The sequence below is a fragment of the Bidens hawaiensis genome, unplaced genomic scaffold, assembly GCF_021521415.1.
Source record: "Bidens hawaiensis isolate Kalapana, Puna unplaced genomic scaffold, B.hawaiensis_p1.1 tig00015203_1, whole genome shotgun sequence".
Lineage (NCBI taxonomy): Eukaryota > Viridiplantae > Streptophyta > Magnoliopsida > Asterales > Asteraceae > Bidens > Bidens hawaiensis.
The window spans coordinates 433,744-438,038 of NW_027492351.1; the positions used below are offsets into that span (position 1 = coordinate 433,744).

The 4,295-nt window shown below is 33.1% G+C and overlaps 1 pseudogene across 1 annotated transcript; it reads right to left on the reverse strand.

Annotated features, from left to right (window-relative positions):
* Positions 1-2,484: 2,484 nt before the first annotated feature.
* Positions 2,485-3,810, reverse strand: LOC143548616 (putative WRKY transcription factor 65 pseudogene; annotated as a pseudogene). Its single transcript, XR_013137989.1, has 3 exons — positions 3,451-3,810; positions 3,205-3,354; positions 2,485-3,100 (listed from the first exon to the last, which is right to left on the reverse strand). The product of XR_013137989.1 is annotated as a putative WRKY transcription factor 65 pseudogene (transcript).
* Positions 3,811-4,295: the final 485 nt, after the last annotated feature.

A 4,295-nucleotide genomic window follows, 5' to 3' on the forward strand; every position in this document is an offset into this window, starting at 1 on the left:
GACCCATCAACGTTCATTTTTAGTCGTTCTTTAGAAGGACAATATGATAAATGAAAACAAAATTGACTAAAGACATTGGCCATAAAATATACTTGGTTTTCCTTGAGACGCCGTGTCTATTCGCAACCAAGTGTGGGCTGCTCTAATACAAGTTGAATGAATTAAGTCTAGACTAAACGAGTTAGGTTTGGACTTTGGACATATCATTGTATATTAATGAGCATATTAAATAATAGTTCGACTTCGGGTTCTATAGCTACATACCGTACTTTGTGAAAGTATACTTCCCTTGAATGCTACAAAGATTGTTTATGCCGTAAATAGAAATTAGTATTTCTAAATGTACGATGAATCATTAACTGTTTAGGATAATTTCAACGGTCATAAGTTTTACATTCTAACCACACTTCTATATATAGACTTATCCAAATCAAATAACACAATTTCAATCTTTTAAATACAAGAACATTGACCCATTTAGTTTTGTTTAATCACCTTGAACGTGAAAATATATTTATCTCTACCTCATGTGGTTGATGTCATAACATCATCCATTCATCAATCACAGTGGTTAATCGATAGATAATATTTTCATATTAATCAATCGCATTTTACAAAAGTATATCGTTAAATATATATATTGTACACATACACATATTAGAATATTAGATAGAGATAATATCATTATCACGGTTAAGTTCAAGAAATATATATATAGTCATGGGGAAGGATTTGATATCGAATCTGGAAAGCAATACCCGAACCAAATGGAAGATCCCCAAATGCGTTGGGGATTCATTCGGAAAGTTTATTCGATCTTGACATTACAACTATTTTTAACGGTTATCATAGCCAGTATAGTAGTCGTAACGCCTCGAATCAACCAGTTTTTCCATACTCGAGCCGGTTTGATCACGTATATTGTCATTGCCGTTTGTATGATGATAAGTAAGTTACTCATTTTGCTTTTACGTTTTGTTAGCCAAGAAGCCCTCTATACCCCGCTAACTAACATGACTAGGTAAATCATAACTTATATTGAATATGTGACATTTAAGAGTTTATGGTAGGAAAACAGTGAAAGTATGGATGTTAATTATTTCCATTGGACTTAAGTAATATTGAAAATTTGAATTGGACGAAACTCAAATTCAAATTTTGGGTATTCAAGTCGAATCCTTATTTGAACTGAATTTCTAATTATGTTTTAAATATCTTAAACCAATTAATACAAATAAACTTAAATTGAAGCATATAGAAAAAAAAAATATTTGTTTTATATAATATAATAGGGTTTTGGGCTATCTCTCAGTTCTTTTATGGGCTAAAAACAGGTTAACTAATTAACATATATTATATATGGGCTTTTGAAATTAATTTAGGGTTAAAACCTTCTAATGTAACTTCAATTGAAGTATTAATATAACAATTTAAAAAATTAGTTTAAAGATTTTTTTGTTTTGTAAATTCTAAACATTTTTGCTTTTATTTTTAATTTTAATATGGTTATTTCAATAAGCACGAATTTGAACCGATTCGAATATGTTTATTTGAACAGGTTTTGGCGATTTGTATTCAAATTTAAAAACAATTTTAAGGTTTTCAAATATTCAAATAATCCGAAATCGAAAATATGAACATCCTAAGTGGAATAATGTTACTTTGGTGCTGTGCATGCATCTTATACTATTTTTCTTTGAAATTTTTAGTTGCATTGCTGATGAGCCTCTTTATGCATCGCCACCCTCTAAATATGATCATGTTGGGCTTGTTTACTATAGCGTTTTCAATTATGGTTGGAGTTGCTTGTGCCTTCTCTAAAGGTAATGAACACCATTGGATATATACTTTCTCTCTCTTTTATTCAATCTTAATTTAGGGTGTTCATAAATCGCTAAAACCGAAAAATCTATCCAAATAAAAGCAAGTAAGCTGGTTTAAAACGCACACAACTTTGTTATTACTTTTCATTGTAAACCATTATTTGATGTTCGATTATTTTTTTTAAATACTTTTTTTTCCTATCAAAATCCATTAAAATTTAGTGTTTACACCAACCCTTTTTCAATAGCAAAATTAAGTCGTTTAGTTTAAAAACAACATTCATAGACCGTGAGGTTCTAACACAACTATTCATGACGCTGAATAATGAACAGACACGTACCCTAGCATAAGTTTTGAAAAAATTTCTTATTGTATCTTACAGGAAAGATCATACTTGAAGCCAGTCTTCTGACTACCATAATAGCGGTCAGCCTCACCCCTTTCACATTCTGGGCAGCCAAAAAAGGACATGATTTCAACTTCCTTGGCCCATTCTTGTTCTGTGCACTCATTCTCATACTTGTCTTCAGCTTGATTCAGGTATTCTATACATCAAATAATTACTTAAGTTAGTGTTTCTTGTAACACCGACATTTTAACACGATATACAATAAAGACAAATTTGGTTAGGTGACATTTTTAATTATTGCACAATTATCATCACTCGGTGGTACCACACCATGGGGCTAGCTTCCGGTGGTGTTTTTCAATCTCCCTCCGCCTAAACACGGTGGTGCATTCGGGCAACTCACCGAGATCAGCAAAGAACGATTCTTCATCGTCTCGAATTGAAAATATAGTTGTCATATCGCTATCTTCGGACATGTCCCTAGCCATCAAGGGACTTTCAAGCATGGTTTGTGATGTGGAGTCCAAATGGGAGAACCACCCGTATTGGTCGTCAGTGGTTGCCCCAAATGGCCCACATGATGAGTCCACCTCGAGACTTGTGAACGTTTGGTGATCAGACTCTGATTCTGGCTCTAGCTCTGGTTCTGGCTCTGGCTTTGGTTCAGGCTCGGGATCGGATTGCCTATCTGGAATGCGAGTGTCATCTTCTAATTGGTCATCAGTAACGTCCGAATTAGTTGATTCGGTGATCATTGGTGGTGATGGTGGCGTATTGTGGTGGTAGTGATTACTATTTTTGGAAGCCGGCCGAGAGTGCCTGTGTTCACAAGAATAGGTCACCATCACCATCGTAGGGTCCGTCTGACTTCTTTCTACTTGTTTTCTTGCAGGGCACCCTTTAGAACTACTACATCTGTAATAACCCCTATAGAAAAAATAAAAAAAATAATAAATGAACAATGTTATTTTCAAAATTAATATTACGTAAAATTGTGAGAACTGCGTAATAAAAATTGTGACCCTAAATACCTAGGGTAAGGGGATCCCTTAATAGGTTTCTGGCCATACTTCCTCCAAGACCAAGAATCAGGGGGTGGCGCGTTTGTCTCACCCTTAAGTCGAGATCTTTCAACTTCTTTGATCGGTACATGCACAACCCTTTTCTTTGTTTCTCTTCTGCTGTCAAAATTCAACAATTAATACTTGTTATACAATATAACTAATATATTCTATTTAATAGCTAGTGTAAATATTTATTGCTAGAATCTAAGTCACCTTTTAGTGGAGGACGTAGATGTTGCCTTGGTGTCATGGATCATAGGTGAAGGAGGAGATTCATCGTTGTTTTCCGTCGAGTCTTGTTCGTCTTCTTGATGGTCGATGAACCGATGAAGTCCAACTTCCATGATATACACTTGTGTATGTATGTATATAGAGTTGCTATGGCCAGCTGAAATGATACAAAGGCACAAGTTGTTTTTGTGTGTGTGTGTGTGTGAAAGAAAGAGAGAGAGATTTGAGAAGGTGGTGAAAGAATGGGGATGATCCAAATGATATACATGGGGTCCGAATACAAAATGTTGACAGATGAGCAATTGAACGTGCAGGCAAATGTGAAAGTAAATCCAAATCTGAAAAGGGGTGTTTCGTTATTATTAGTTTATTCCAACAATACAAGCTTTATCATCACCTAAAACGTAGATTATTTGGTTATTCTTAACTTTATAATTAATAATATCAATATTTATATTATTTCATATAGCTTATTTAAAGTAAAAAAGTAAATGTTGTGGATATTTTAAAACTATTAACTTGGAAGAAGAAAAGTTTGATGTACTTTAGATACGGATTGTTATAAGAAATATATGCCGGTCAAAAAAAAAACATAAAGAAATTATTAGTGATTTAATTTATTGCAATTTATAGAGTAACAAATATGTTTGACCGGAAAAAGTTAAGTGTTTTTGTATAAAAATTTATGAGATGAATAAATAGTAAATCTGTATGTTTTATTACAAATACAAAATACATTTATTACTATTCCAAATACATTTCAACTTTTTTTTATTAGTTTTCCAATTTAACTTACATTTGACACTTTGTTAAGATCTATAATAGGT